Source organism: Chiloscyllium punctatum, chromosome 15 (genome assembly GCF_047496795.1).
Source record: "Chiloscyllium punctatum isolate Juve2018m chromosome 15, sChiPun1.3, whole genome shotgun sequence".
Lineage (NCBI taxonomy): Eukaryota > Metazoa > Chordata > Chondrichthyes > Orectolobiformes > Hemiscylliidae > Chiloscyllium > Chiloscyllium punctatum.
In genome coordinates, this window is record NC_092753.1 from 23,295,139 (window position 1) to 23,311,366 (window position 16,228).

The following is a 16,228-nucleotide window of genomic DNA, read 5'->3' on the forward strand; positions in this document are numbered from 1 at the left end:
ACAGTCCAACAGCTTAATTTGGAAGCACTAGTTTTAGGAGTGCTCCGAAAGCTACTTGGACGATAACCTGGTATTGTGTGATTTTGAACTTTGTCCTCCCCAGTCCACCACAGGCTCCTCCACGTCATCATCCGATATAGTCATCATGGATTTATTAAGGGAAGGTAGTGTCTGATGAAGGTGACTGATTTTCTTTGAAGGATAAAGAATGGATGGAGTGTATCCGATGTAGATCAACCTGATGATAAGAAGGACCATAAGACGCAGTATTTATAGCAAAAGGATTACAGTTTAATGCAGCTGAAATGATATATTAAACACATTTAGGTTAAGCCTTTCATCTTTTATAATGGGTTTACTAGTTTCCGTTCTTTAATATAAGAACCTCAGAACCTTTTCAAAGTTACGTTGTCGAGATAACTTCAGGTTGTCTAACAAGAGATGCCATCTCAGCTCAGACAATGCATTAAAGGTGTGAGGTTAAAGTCTGTCTGTGTCCCAATCTTGAGTCAGACTGGTTCTAGCCTCCCAGTCGGAGAGCACTTCAGCGCTCTGTGCCTTTCGGTCTCAGACCCCTGGGTGACAATCCTCCAAGGCAGACTATGGGACAGCCAACAATGCAAAGTGGCCAAGCAGAGGCTGATAGTCAAGTTCGGTACCCATGCGGATGACTTTAACTGGACACTTTGGTCAATGTCACACGACACGTGACAACACTGCACTGTATACTATTTCACGGACACTCACAAGTACACGCACACACACAGAAGCACACTCCTACCGACCCACACACACATGCATACCCTCTCTCAAACACAAGCTCTCTCTCATAAACTCACTCAAACACTTCCACATTCACAGCAACTCACGCACATTCTCACAAATTGATACCCCAGTACACTCACACACATGCACCTACACACACTCTCACAGACCCGCATATCCCTACATGCATACCCACACGCGCAGACACACACACACACACACAGGACACACACCCACACATGCACCCACACACACACGCATGCACCCACACACGCAGACACACACACACACACACACACACACACACATACACACACACACACACACACACACACAGTCCCCCCCGCCCCCCCCACACACACTGATTCCGGGTTCTCACGACTCTCAGCTGGAGACTATCATTGCCTGCAGACCCGACCTTCATCCCCCCACGACACCATGAAGGTTAACACTTGTTCATGCCCTTACACAGCCGTCTGTGCCCTCCCTTGACCCCGTCCTTTCCATCTTGCCCACCGCCCCTCCATGACGCTCTACCTCCTTCCTGCGCAGGGTTGCTCTGACAATGTCAATTTCACGTCCTTTGTCAATTTCACTTCCTGTGTCAATTTCACCGCACTTCGTTTTCTTTTTCCCCTCACGAACCGGGATCACCCTACGCTGTGCTTGCTGACCCCACCCCCTACGTTTGCCTTCCCGGATAGCGCTTTGTGTTTCGTTGGACCCGCAGGAGTAGCTGCGGACGTTCTGCTTAAACCTGAGCGGATAACACTGTTCTGCTCGGAGACAGGGAGGTCTGTAGATGCTGGAGCCCGAAACATCGATTTCCCTGCTGTGCGTTTCCAGCAACACACTCTCGACACTGTTCTGCCACGACCCTGTCTCGGTTGCACACAATCCCATTCATCATTAAGGCGCCACGGCATCCCAAGGACTTGGGACCCATGGGAACTAAATGATGACAGCGGCCTCAGCACTCTGCACCCCCTGACCTTGGAAAGCCCATCTTGGTTCAGGTTACCTATCTAGGGCAGGGAGGGTTTTGCGTGCACTGCCTTCCCACATCAGTGGAAGCGACCTTCACTAAACAGCTGCCCATGACTACCCCTTGCTGTGAAGTTAAACATCACACAACACCAGGTTATAGTCCAACAGATTTAATTGGAAGCTCTAGATTTCGGACAACCACCTGATGAAGGAGCAGCGCTCCGAAAGCTAGTGCTTCCAATTAAACCTGTTGGTCTATAACCTGGTGTTGTGTGATTTTTAACTTTCTATACCCCAGTCCAACACTGGCATCTCCAAATCATGCCCTCCTGTGAAAACCCCTTACTGCTGACTGACACCTCCCCCTCTTCTACAAAGTAAAAGAGAAACCTGCAAATCTATCAACGGGATCGAACTTCAAATTAATACATCTTCCTCGAGAGGGTTCTGCTTCCCGAACTGTTACCCGGAATTCCCTCCTCTCCACAATTACTGCAGCGTGGCCTCAGTCTAATGGTTCCTCTGTTTTTGCCGTTTTTGTTTTCTAAGAAAACTCTTGAGAAGTTTTAGAAACTGAAAGAACTGCAGAATTATGTGGGGCATGGATAGGATAAATAGACAAAGTCTTTTCCCTGGGGTCGGGGAGTCCAGAACTAGAGGGCATAGGTTTAGTGTGAGAGGCGAAAGATATAAAAGCGACCAAAGGGTCAACGCTTTCATCCAGAGGGTGGTACGTGTGTGGAATGAGCTGCCAGAGGAAGTGGCGGAGGCTGGTACAATTGCAACATTTTCCAGGCATTTGGATGGGTATATGAATAGGAAGGGTTTGGAAGGATATGGGCCGGGTGCTGGCAGGTGGGACTAGATTGGGTTGGGATATCTGGTCGGCATGGGCAGGTTGGACCGAAGGGTCTGTTTCCGAGCTGTACATCTCTATCTCGATGACTATGTCTACGCTGTAAATCAGAAACCAAACCCGAAGTCGGTGGTAAAGCTGTATGAAGAGAAATCAGAGTTCACGTTTCGAACCGGTGAACCTTTCTGAGAACTTGACAAGTTTTAATTGTGTGATCGTTCCAGGGTTGCCCTGGGATTTTCGTGCTATTTCTGTTATTGATTGATTTCAGATGATGAGAAATCCGAAATGCTGCTTTGTGTGTATTAAGAAGTGAGGCGGGGCATCAGGAGACCGATCCACTCAGTAAAACTCGGTCTTTGATGACTTCTCAATTCTAATATTTCACTGCAAAATTTCCAACAAAACAACAACGAAATTTCGAGTCAAGAACTATTATGGCACATCAGCTGATTTCTAGACCGCTTCAGCCTGTAGCGATGGTGGTATAGTGGTGAGCATTGCTGCCTTCCACGCAGTTGGCCCGGGTTCGATTCCCGGCCATCGCAAGCAGTGCATTTTAACACCACTCCACAACCAAAAGAGCCGATCGATTCAGTGGGAATGAAACACCTCCGTCTGCACATCACATTGAGTCTGCCAGACCTCTGGAGTGCAGACACAACTTTGAAGTTGAGGATGTCCCCAGGAGGATGAAGGAGTCAAGTCGAGCACGGTTCAAAGAAACACGAGTCATGGCAGAATTCCTTGGTTTTCCATCTTATTTCGAAAGAAATGTTTCCGGATTTCACTCATTTCAACATTACTCTCATTTTGTTTTTTGTGAACTACAGCCTAATATCAAGTGAAATGTGGGTGGACAGTTCACAAATATCCAAACAACGTTATTTCTCATATCGAATCGGTAATGTTATTGTTTTAGGTGCAGGTCAGAAATAGGAGGAGTGGACACCAGCTGCTTTTATATTTCCAGTATGAGAAAATGATTCGATAAAACTCTGAGAGATGATAGAAGTGACCACACAGTGAGTGAAAGTTTAATCCAGGATAAAGTTAAAAATCACACAACACCAGATTACAGTCCAACAGCTTTACTTGGAAGCACTAGTTTTAGGAGTGCTCCGAAAGCTACTTGGACGATAACCTGGTATTGTGTGATTTTGAACTTTGTCCTCCCCAGTCCACCACAGGCTCCTCCACGTCATCATCCGATATAGTCATCATGGATTTGTTAAGGGAAGGTAGTGTCTGATGAAGGTGACTGATTTTCTTTGAAGGATAAAGAATGGATGGAGTGTATCCGATGTAGATCAACCTGATGATAAGAAGGACCATAAGACGCAGTATTTATAGCAAAAGGATTACAGTTTAATGCAGCTGAAATGATATATTAAACACATTTAGGTTAAGCCTTTCATCTTTTATAATGGGTTTACTAGTTTCCGTTCTTTAATATAAGAACCTCAGAACCTTTTCAAAGTTACGTTGTCGAGATAACTTCAGGTTGTCTAACAAGAGATGCCATCTCAGCTCAGACAATGCATTAAAGGTGTGAGGTTAAAGTCTGTCTGTGTCCCAATCTTGAGTCAGACTGGTTCTAGCCTCCCAGTCGGAGAGCACTTCAGCGCTCTGTGCCTTTCGGTCTCGGACCCCTGGGTGACAATCCTGCAAGGCAGACTATGGGACAGCCAACAATGCAAAGTGGCCAAGCAGAGGCTGATAGTCAAGTTCGGTACCCATGGGGATGACTTTAACTGGGCACTTTGGTTCATGTCACACGACACGTGACAACACTGCACTGTATACTATTTCACGGACACTACACAAGTACACGCACACACACAAAAGCACACTCCTACCGACCCACACACACATGCATACCCTCTCTCAAACACAAGCTCTCTCTCATAAACTCACTCAAACACTTCCACATTCACAGCCACTCACGCACATTCTCACAAATTGATACCCCAGTACACTCACACACATGCACCTACACACACTCTCACACACCCGCATATCCCTACATGCATACACACACACACACACACACACAGCCACACACACCCACACATGCACCCACACACACACACATGCAGCCACACACACACGCATGCACCCACACACGCAGACACACACACACACACACACACACATATACACACACACACACACACAGTCCCCCCCGCCCCCCCCACACACACTGATTCCGGGTTCTCACGACTCTCAGCTGGAGACTATCATTGCCTGCAGACCCGACCTTCATCCCCCCACGACACCATGAAGGGTAACACTTGCTCATGCCCTTACACTGCCGTCTGTGCCCTCCCTTGACCCCGTCCTTTCCATCTTGCCCACCGCCCCTCCATGACGCTCTCCCTCCTTCCTGCGCAGGTTTGCTCTGACAATGTCAATTTCACGTCCTTTGTCAATTTCACTTCCTATGTTAATTTCACCGCACTACGTTTTCTTTTTCCCCTCACGAACCGGGATCACCCTACGCTGTGCTTGCTGACCCCACCCCCTACGTTTGCCTTCCCGGATAGCGCTTTGTGTTTCGTTGGACCCGCAGGAGTAGCTGCGGACGTTCTGCTTAAACCTGAGCGGATAACACTGTTCTGCTCGGAGACAGGGAGGTCTGTAGATGCTGGAGCCCGAAACATCGATTTCCCTGCTGTGCGTTTCCAGCAACACACTCTCGACACTGTTCTGCCACGACCCTGTCTCGGTTGCACACAATCCCATTCATCATTAAGGCGCCACGGCATCCCAAGGACTTGGGACCCATGGGAACTAAATGATGACAGCGGCCTCAGCACTCTGCACCCCCTGACCTTGGAAAGCCCATCTTGGTTCAGGTTACCTATCTAGGGCAGGGAGGGTTTTGCGTGCACTGCCTTCCCACATCAGTGGAAGCGACCTTCACTAAACAGCTGCCCATGACTACCCCTGGCTGTGAAGTTAAACATCACACAACACCAGGTTATAGTCCAACAGATTTAATTGGAAGCTCTAGATTTCGGACAACCACCTGATGAAGGAGCAGCGCTCCGAAAGCTAGTGCTTCCAATTAAACCTGTTGGTCTATAACCTGGTGTTGTGTGATTTTTAACTTTCTATACCCCAGTCCAACACTGGCATCTCCAAATCATGCCCTCCTGTGAAAACCCCTTACTGCTGACTGACACCTCCCCCTCTTCTACAAAGTAAAAGAGAAACCTGCAAATCTATCAACGGGATCGAACTTCAAATTAATACATATTCCTCGAGAGGGTTCTGCTTCCCGAACTGTTACCCGGAATTCCCTCCTCTCCACAATTACTGCAGCGTGGCCTCAGTCTAATGGTTCCTCTGTTTTTGCCGTTTTTGTTTTCTAAGAAAACTCTTGAGAAGTTTTAGAAACTGAAAGAACTGCAGAATTATGTGGGGCATGGATAGGATAAATAGACAAAGTCTTTTCCCTGGGGTCGGGGAGTCCAGAACTAGAGGGCATAGGTTTAGTGTGAGAGGCGAAAGATATAAAAGCGACCAAAGGGTCAACGCTTTCATCCAGAGGGTGGTACGTGTGTGGAATGAGCTGCCAGAGGAAGTGGCGGAGGCTGGTACAATTGCAACATTTTCCAGGCATTTGGATGGGTATATGAATAGGAAGGGTTTGGAAGGATATGGGCCGGGTGCTGGCAGGTGGGACTAGATTGGGTTGGGATATCTGGTCGGCATGGGCAGGTTGGACCGAAGGGTCTGTTTCCGAGCTGTACATCTCTATCTCGATGACTATGTCTACGCTGTAAATCAGAAACCAAACCCGAAGTCGGTGGTAAAGCTGTATGAAGAGAAATCAGAGTTGACGTTTCGGTCCGGTGAACCTTTCTGAGAACTTGACAAGTTTTAATTGTGTGATCGTTCCAGGGTTGCCCTGGGATTTTCGTGCTATTTCTGTTATTGATTGATTTCAGATGATGAGAAATCCGAAATGCTGCTTTGTGTGTATTAAAAAGTGAGGCGGGGCATCAGGAGACCGATCCACTCAGTAAAACTCGGTCTTTGATGACTTCTCAATTCTAATATTTCACTGCAAAATTTCCAACAAAACAACAACGAAATTTCGAGTCAAGAACTATTATGGCACATCAGCTGATTTCTAGAGCGTTTTAGCCTGTAGCGATGGTGGTATAGTGGTGAGCATAGCTGCCTTCCAAGCAGTTGACCCGGGTTCGATTCCCGGCCATCGCAAGCCGTGCATTTTAACACCACTCCACAACCAAAAGAGCCGATCGATTCAGTGGGAATGAAACACCTCCGTCTGCACATCACATTGAGTCTGCCAGACCTCTGGAGTGCAGACACAACTTTGAAGTTGAGGATGTCCCCAGGAGGATGAAGGAGTCAAGTCGAGCACGGTTCAAAGAAACACGAGTCATGGCAGAATTCCTTGGTTTTCCATCTTATTTCGAAAGAAATGTTTCCGGATTTCACTCATTTCAACATTACTCTCATTTTGTTTTTTGTGAACTACAGCCTAATATCAAGTGAAATGTGGGTGGACAGTTCACAAATATCCAAACAACGTTATTTCTCATATCGAATCGGTAATGTTATTGTTTTAGGTGCAGGTCAGATATAGGAGGAGTGGACACCAGCTGCTTTTATATTTCCAGTATGAGAAAATGATTCGATAAAACTCTGAGAGATGATAGAAGTGACCACACAGTGAGTGAAAGTTTAATCCAGGATAAAGTTAAAAATCACACAACACCAGATTACAGTCCAACAGCTTTACTTGGAAGCACTAGTTTTAGGAGTGCTCCGAAAGCTACTTGGACGATAACCTGGTATTGTGTGATTTTGAACTTTGTCCTCCCCAGTCCACCACAGGCTCCTCCACGTCATCATCCGATATAGTCATCATGGATTTGTTAAGGGAAGGTAGTGTCTGATGAAGGTGACTGATTTTCTTTGAAGGATAAAGAATGGATGGAGTGTATCCGATGTAGATCAACCTGATGATAAGAAGGACCATAAGACGCAGTATTTATAGCAAAAGGATTACAGTTTAATGCAGCTGAAATGATATATTAAACACATTTAGGTTAAGCCTTTCATCTTTTATAATGGGTTTACTAGTTTCCGTTCTTTAATATAAGAACCTCAGAACCTTTTCAAAGTTACGTTGTCGAGATAACTTCAGGTTGTCTAACAAGAGATGCCATCTCAGCTCAGACAATGCATTAAAGGTGTGAGGTTAAAGTCTGTCTGTGTCCCAATCTTGAGTCAGACTGGTTCTAGCCTCCCAGTCGGAGAGCACTTCAGCGCTCTGTGCCTTTCGGTCTCGGACCCCTGGGTGACAATCCTCCAAGGCACACTATGGGACAGCCAACAATGCAAAGTGGCCAAGCAGAGGCTGATAGTCAAGTTCGGTACCCATGGGGATGACTTTAACAGGGCACTTTGGTTCATGTCACACGACACGTGACAACACTGCACTGTATACTATTTCACGGACACTACACAAGTACACGCACACACACAAAAGCACACTCCTACCGACCCACACACACATGCATACCCTCTCTCAAACACAAGCTCTCTCTCATAAACTCACTCAAACACTTCCACATTCACAGCCACTCACGCACATTCTCACAAATTGATACCCCAGTACACTCACACACATGCACCTACACACACTCTTACACACCCGCATATCCCTACATGCATACACACACACACAGACACACACACACACAGCCACACACACCCACACATGCACCCACACACACACACATGCAGCCACACACACACGCATGCACCCACACACGCAGACACACACACACACACACACACACATATACACACACACACACACACAGTCCCCCCCGCACCCCCCACACACACTGATTCCGGGTTCTCACGACTCTCAGCTGGAGACTATCATTGCCTGTAGACCCGACTTTCATCCCCCCACGACACCATGAAGGGTAACACTTGCTCATGCCCTTACACTGCCGTCTGTGCCCTCCCTTGACCCCGTCCTTTCCATCTTGCCCACCGCCCCTCCATGACGCTCTCCCTCCTTCCTGCGCAGGTTTGCTCTGACAATGTCAATTTCACGTCCTTTGTCAATTTCACTTCCTGTGTCAATTTCACCGCACTACGTTTTCTTTTTCCCCTCACGAACCGGGATCACCCTACGCTGTGCTTGCTGACCCCACCCCCTACGTTTGCCTTCCCGGATAGCGCTTTGTGTTTCGTTGGACCCGCAGGAGTAGCTGCGGACGTTCTGCTTAAACCTGAGCGGATAACACTGTTCTGCTCGGAGACAGGGAGGTCTGTAGATGCTGGAGCCCGAAACATCGATTTCCCTGCTGTGCGTTTCCAGCAACACACTCTCGACACTGTTCTGCCACGACCCTGTCTCGGTTGCACACAATCCCATTCATCATTAAGGCGCCACGGCATCCCAAGGACTTGGGACCCATGGGAACTAAATGATGACAGCGGCCTCAGCACTCTGCACCCCCTGACCTTGGAAAGCCCATCTTGGTTCAGGTTACCTATCTAGGGCAGGGAGGGTTTTGCGTGCACTGCCTTCCCACATCAGTGGAAGCGACCTTCACTAAACAGCTGCCCATGACTACCCCTTGCTGTGAAGTTAAACATCACACAACACCAGGTTATAGTCCAACAGATTTAATTGGAAGCTCTAGATTTCGGACAACCACCTGATGAAGGAGCAGCGCTCCGAAAGCTAGTGCTTCCAATTAAACCTGTTGGTCTATAACCTGGTGTTGTGTGATTTTTAACTTTCTATACCCCAGTCCAACACTGGCATCTCCAAATCATGCCCTCCTGTGAAAACCCCTTACTGCTGACTGACACCTCCCCCTCTTCTACAAAGTAAAAGAGAAACCTGCAAATCTATCAACGGGATCGAACTTCAAATTAATACATCTTCCTCGAGAGGGTTCTGCTTCCCGAACTGTTACCCGGAATTCCCTCCTCTCCACAATTACTGCAGCGTGGCCTCAGTCTAATGGTTCCTCTGTTTTTGCCGTTTTTGTTTTCTAAGAAAACTCTTGAGAAGTTTTAGAAACTGAAAGAACTGCAGAATTATGTGGGGCATGGATAGGATAAATAGACAAAGTCTTTTCCCTGGGGTCGGGGAGTCCAGAACTAGAGGGCATAGGTTTAGTGTGAGAGGCGAAAGATATAAAAGCGACCAAAGGGTCAACGCTTTCATCCAGAGGGTGGTACGTGTGTGGAATGAGCTGCCAGAGGAAGTGGCGGAGGCTGGTACAATTGCAACATTTTCCAGGCATTTGGATGGGTATATGAATAGGAAGGGTTTGGAAGGATATGGGCCGGGTGCTGGCAGGTGGGACTAGATTGGGTTGGGATATCTGGTCGGCATGGGCAGGTTGGACCGAAGGGTCTGTTTCCGAGCTGTACATCTCTATCTCGATGACTATGTCTACGCTGTAAATCAGAAACCAAACCCGAAGTCGGTGGTAAAGCTGTATGAAGAGAAATCAGAGTTGACGTTTCGGTCCGGTGAACCTTTCTGAGAACTTGACAAGTTTTAATTGTGTGATCGTTCCAGGGTTGCCCTGGGATTTTCGTGCTATTTCTGTTATTGATTGATTTCAGATGATGAGAAATCCGAAATGCTGCTTTGTGTGTATTAAAAAGTGAGGCGGGGCATCAGGAGACCGATCCACTCAGTAAAACTCAGTCTTTGATGACTTCTCAATTCTAATATTTCACTGCAAAATTTCCAACAAAACAACAACGAAATTTCGAGTCAAGAACTATTATGGCACATCAGCTGATTTCTAGAGCGCTTCAGCCTGTAGCGATGGTGGTATAGTGGTGAGCATAGCTGCCTTCCAAGCAGTTGACCCGGGTTCGATTCCCGGCCATCGCAAGCAGTGCATTTTAACACCACTCCACAACCAAAAGAGCCGATCGATTCAGTGGGAATGAAACACCTCCGTCTGCACATCACATTGAGTCTGCCAGACCTCTGGAGTGCAGACACAACTTTGAAGTTGAGGATGTCCCCAGGAGGATGAAGGAGTCAAGTCGAGCACGGTTCAAAGAAACACGAGTCATGGCAGAATTCCTTGGTTTTCCATCTTATTTCGAAAGAAATGTTTCCGGATTTCACTCATTTCAACATTACTCTCATTTTGTTTTTTGTGAACTACAGCCTAATATCAAGTGAAATGTGGGTGGACAGTTCACAAATATCCAAACAACGTTATTTCTCATATCGAATCGGTAATGTTATTGTTTTAGGTGCAGGTCAGAAATAGGAGGAGTGGACACCAGCTGCTTTTATATTTCCAGTATGAGAAAATGATTCGATAAAACTCTGAGAGATGATAGAAGTGACCACACAGTGAGTGAAAGTTTAATCCAGGATAAAGTTAAAAATCACACAACACCAGATTACAGTCCAACAGCTTTACTTGGAAGCACTAGTTTTAGGAGTGCTCCGAAAGCTACTTGGACGATAACCTGGTATTGTGTGATTTTGAACTTTGTCCTCCCCAGTCCACCACAGGCTCCTCCACGTCATCATCCGATATAGTCATCATGGATTTGTTAAGGGAAGGTAGTGTCTGATGAAGGTGACTGATTTTCTTTGAAGGATAAAGAATGGATGGAGTGTATCCGATGTAGATCAACCTGATGATAAGAAGGACCATAAGACGCAGTATTTATAGCAAAAGGATTACAGTTTAATGCAGCTGAAATGATATATTAAACACATTTAGGTTAAGCCTTTCATCTTTTATAATGGGTTTACTAGTTTCCGTTCTTTAATATAAGAACCTCAGAACCTTTTCAAAGTTACGTTGTCGAGATAACTTCAGGTTGTCTAACAAGAGATGCCATCTCAGCTCAGACAATGCATTAAAGGTGTGAGGTTAAAGTCTGTCTGTGTCCCAATCTTGAGTCAGACTGGTTCTAGCCTCCCAGTCGGAGAGCACTTCAGCGCTCTGTGCCTTTCGGTCTCGGACCCCTGGGTGACAATCCTCCAAGGCAGACTATGGGACAGCCAACAATGCAAAGTGGCCAAGCAGAGGCTGATAGTCAAGTTCGGTACCCATGGGGATGACTTTAACAGGGCACTTTGGTTCATGTCACACGACACGTGACAACACTACACTGTATACTATTTCACGGACACTACACAAGTACACGCACACACACAAAAGCACACTCCTACCGACCCACACACACATGCATACCCTCTCTCAAACACAAGCTCTCTCTCATAAACTCACTCAAACACTTCCACATTCACAGCCACTCACGCACATTCTCACAAATTGATACCCCAGTACACTCACACACATGCACCTACACACACTCTCACACACCCGCATATCCCTACATGCATACACACACACACAGGCACACACACACACAGCCACACACACCCACACATGCACCCACACACACACACATGCATGCACCCACACACGCAGACACACACAGGACACACACCCACACATGCACCCACACACACACATGCAGCCACACACACACGCATGCACCCACACACGCAGACACACACACACACACAGACATACACACACACACACGGTCCCCCCCCCACACACACACTGATTCCGGGTTCTCACGACTCTCAGCTGGAGACTATCATTGCCTGCAGACCCGACCTTCATCCCCCCACGACACCATGAAGGGTAACATTTGTTCATGCCCTTACACAGCCGTCTGTGCCCTCCCTTGACCCCGTCCTTTCCATCTTGCCCACCGCCACTCCATGGCGCTCTCCCTCCTTCCTGCGCAGGGTTGCTCTGACAATGTCAATTTCACCTCCTTTGTCAATTTCACTTCCTATGTCAATTTCACCGCAATACGTTTTCTTTTTCCCCTCACGAACCGGGATCACCCTACGCTGTGCTTGCTGACCCCACCCCCTACGTTTGCCCTCCCGGATAGCGCTTTGTGTTTCGTTGGACCCGCAGGAGTAGCTGCGGACGTTCTGCTTAAACCTGAGCGGATAACACTGTTCTGCTCGGAGACAGGGAGGTCTGCAGATGCTGGAGCCCGAAACATCGATTTCCCTGCTGTGCGTTTCCAGCAACACACTCTCGACACTGTTCTGCCACGACCCTGTCTCGGTTGCACACAATCCCATTCATCATTAAGGCGCCACGGCATCCCAAGGACTTGGGACCCATGGGAACTAAATGATGACAGCGGCCTCAGCACTCTGCACCCCCTGACCTTGGAAAGCCCATCTTGGTTCAGGTTACCTATCTAGGGCAGGGAGGGTTTTGCGTGCACTGCCTTCCCACATCAGTGGAAGCGACCTTCACTAAACAGCTGCCCATGACTACCCCTTGCTGTGAAGTTAAACATCACACAACACCAGGTTATAGTCCAACAGATTTAATTGGAAGCTCTAGATTTCGGACAACCACCTGATGAAGGAGCAGCGCTCCGAAAGCTAGTGCTTCCAATTAAACCTGTTGGTCTATAACCTGGTGTTGTGTGATTTTTAACTTTCTATACCCCAGTCCAACACTGGCATCTCCAAATCATGCCCTCCTGTGAAAACCCCTTACTGCTGACTGACACCTCCCCCTCTTCTACAAAGTAAAAGAGAAACCTGCAAATCTATCAACGGGATCGAACTTCAAATTAATACATATTCCTCGAGAGGGTTCTGCTTCCCGAACTGTTACCCGGAATTCCCTCCTCTCCACAATTACTGCAGCGTGGCCTCAGTCTAATGGTTCCTCTGTTTTTGCCGTTTTTGTTTTCTAAGAAAACTCTTGAGAAGTTTTAGAAACTGAAAGAACTGCAGAATTATGTGGGGCATGGATAGGATAAATAGTCAAAGTCTTTTCCCTGGGGTCGGGGAGTCCAGAACTAGAGGGCATAGGTTTAGTGTGAGAGGCGAAAGATATAAAAGCGACCAAAGGGTCAACGCTTTCATCCAGAGGGTGGTACGTGTGTGGAATGAGCTGCCAGAGGAAGTGGCGGAGGCTGGTACAATTGCAACATTTTCCAGGCATTTGGATGGGTATATGAATAGGAAGGGTTTGGAAGGATATGGGCCGGGTGCTGGCAGGTGGGACTAGATTGGGTTGGGATATCTGGTCGGCATGGGCAGGTTGGACCGAAGGGTCTGTTTCCGAGCTGTACATCTCTATCTCGATGACTATGTCTACGCTGTAAATCAGAAACCAAACCCGAAGTCGGTGGTAAAGCTGTATGAAGAGAAATCAGAGTTCACGTTTCGGTCCGGTGAACCTTTCTGAGAACTTGACAAGTTTTAATTGTGTGATCGTTCCAGGGTTGCCCTGGGATTTTCGTGCTATTTCTGTTATTGATTGATTTCAGATGATGAGAAATCCGAAATGCTGCTTTGTGTGTATTAAAAAGTGAGGCGGGGCATCAGGAGACCGATCCACTCCGTAAAACTCGGTCTTTGATGACTTCTCAATTCTAATATTTCACTGCAAAGTTTCCAACAAAACAACAACGAAATTTCGAGTCAAGAACTATTATGGCACATCAGCTGATTTCTAGAGCGCTTCAGCCTGTAGCGATGGTGGTATAGTGGTGAGCATAGCTGCCTTCCAAGCAGTTGACCCGAGTTCGATTCCCGGCCATCGCAAGCAGTGCATTTTAACACCACTCCACAACCAAAAGAGCCGATCGATTCAGTGGGAATGAAACACCTCCGTCTGCACATCACATTGAGTCTGCCAGACCTCTGGAGTGCAGACACAACTTTGAAGTTGAGGATGTCCCCAGGAGGATGAAGGAGTCAAGTCGAGCACGGTTCAAAGAAACACGAGTCATGGCAGAATTCCTTGGTTTTCCATCTTATTTCGAAAGAAATGTTTCCGGATTTCACTCATTTCAACATTACTCTCATTTTGTTTTTTGTGAACTACAGCCTAATATCAAGTGAAATGTGGGTGGACAGTTCACAAATATCCAAACAACGTTATTTCTCATATCGAATCGGTAATGTTATTGTTTTAGGTGCAGGTCAGAAATAGGAGGAGTGGACACCAGCTGCTTTTATATTTCCAGTATGAGAAAATGATTCGATAAAACTCTGAGAGATGATAGAAGTGACCACACAGTGAGTGAAAGTTTAATCCAGGATAAAGTTAAAAATCACACAACACCAGATTACAGTCCAATAGCTTTACTTGGAAGCACTAGTTTTAGGAGTGCTCCGAAAGCTACTTGGACGATAACCTGGTATTGTGTGATTTTGAACTTTGTCCTCCCCAGTCCACCACAGGCTCCTCCACGTCATCATCCGATATAGTCATCATGGATTTGTTAAGGGAAGGTAGTGTCTGATGAAGGTGACTGATTTTCTTTGAAGGATAAAGAATGGATGGAGTGTATCCGATGTAGATCAACCTGATGATAAGAAGGACCATAAGACGCAGTATTTATAGCAAAAGGATTACAGTTTAATGCAGCTGAAATGATATATTAAACACATTTAGGTTAAGCCTTTCATCTTTTATAATGGGTTTACTAGTTTCCGTTCTTTAATATAAGAACCTCAGAACCTTTTCAAAGTTACGTTGTCGAGATAACTTCAGGTTGTCTAACAAGAGATGCCATCTCAGCTCAGACAATGCATTAAAGGTGTGAGGTTAAAGTCTGTCTGTGTCCCAATCTTGAGTCAGACTGGTTCTAGCCTCCCAGTCGGAGAGCACTTCAGCGCTCTGTGCCTTTCGGTCTCGGACCCCTGGGTGACAATCCTCCAAGGCACACTATGGGACAGCCAACAATGCAAAGTGGCCAAGCAGAGGCTGATAGTCAAGTTCGGTACCCATGGGGATGACTTTAACTGGGCACTTTGGTTCATGTCACACGACACGTGACAACACTGCACTGTATACTATTTCACGGACACTACACAAGTACACGCACACACACAAAAGCACACTCCTACCGACCCACACACACATGCATACCCTCTCTCAAACACAAGCTCTCTCTCATAAACTCACTCAAACACTTCCACATTCACAGCCACTCACGCACATTCTCACAAATTGATACCCCAGTACACTCACACACATGCACCTACACACACTCTCACACACCCGCATATCCCTACATGCATACACACACACACAGGCACACACACACACAGCCACACACACCCACACATGCACCCACACACACACACATGCATGCACCCACACACGCAGACACACACACACACACAGGACACACACCCACACATGCACCCACACACACACATGCAGCCACACACACACGCATGCACCCACACACGCAGACACACACACACACACAGACATACACACACACACACGGTCCCCCCCCACACACACACACTGATTCCGGGTTCTCACGAGTCTCAGATGGAGACTATCATTGCCTGCAGACCCGACCTTCATCCCCCCACGACACCATGAAGGGTAACATTTGTTCATGCCCTTACACAGCCGTCTGTGCCCTCCCTTGACCCCGTCCTTTCCATCTTGCCCACCGCCACTCCATGGCGCTCTCCCTCCTTCCTGCGCAGGGTTGCTCTGACAATGTCAATTTCACCTCCTTTGTCAATTTCAC

General features: G+C 47.1%; 4 non-coding genes across 4 annotated transcripts; all 4 read left to right on the forward strand.

Annotated features, from left to right (window-relative positions):
* The first annotated feature begins 3,084 nt into the window (after positions 1 to 3,084).
* On the forward strand, positions 3,085 to 3,156 carry trnag-ucc (transfer RNA glycine (anticodon UCC)). The gene has a single exon. It is a non-coding gene; the product is annotated as a tRNA-Gly (tRNA).
* Positions 3,157 to 6,769: 3,613 nt separating this feature from the next.
* On the forward strand, positions 6,770 to 6,841 carry trnag-ucc (transfer RNA glycine (anticodon UCC)). The gene has a single exon. It is a non-coding gene; the product is annotated as a tRNA-Gly (tRNA).
* A 3,619-nt stretch (positions 6,842 to 10,460) lies between these two features.
* Positions 10,461 to 10,532, forward strand: trnag-ucc (transfer RNA glycine (anticodon UCC)). The gene has a single exon. It is a non-coding gene; the product is annotated as a tRNA-Gly (tRNA).
* Positions 10,533 to 14,201: 3,669 nt separating this feature from the next.
* On the forward strand, positions 14,202 to 14,273 carry trnag-ucc (transfer RNA glycine (anticodon UCC)). The gene has a single exon. It is a non-coding gene; the product is annotated as a tRNA-Gly (tRNA).
* Positions 14,274 to 16,228: the final 1,955 nt, after the last annotated feature.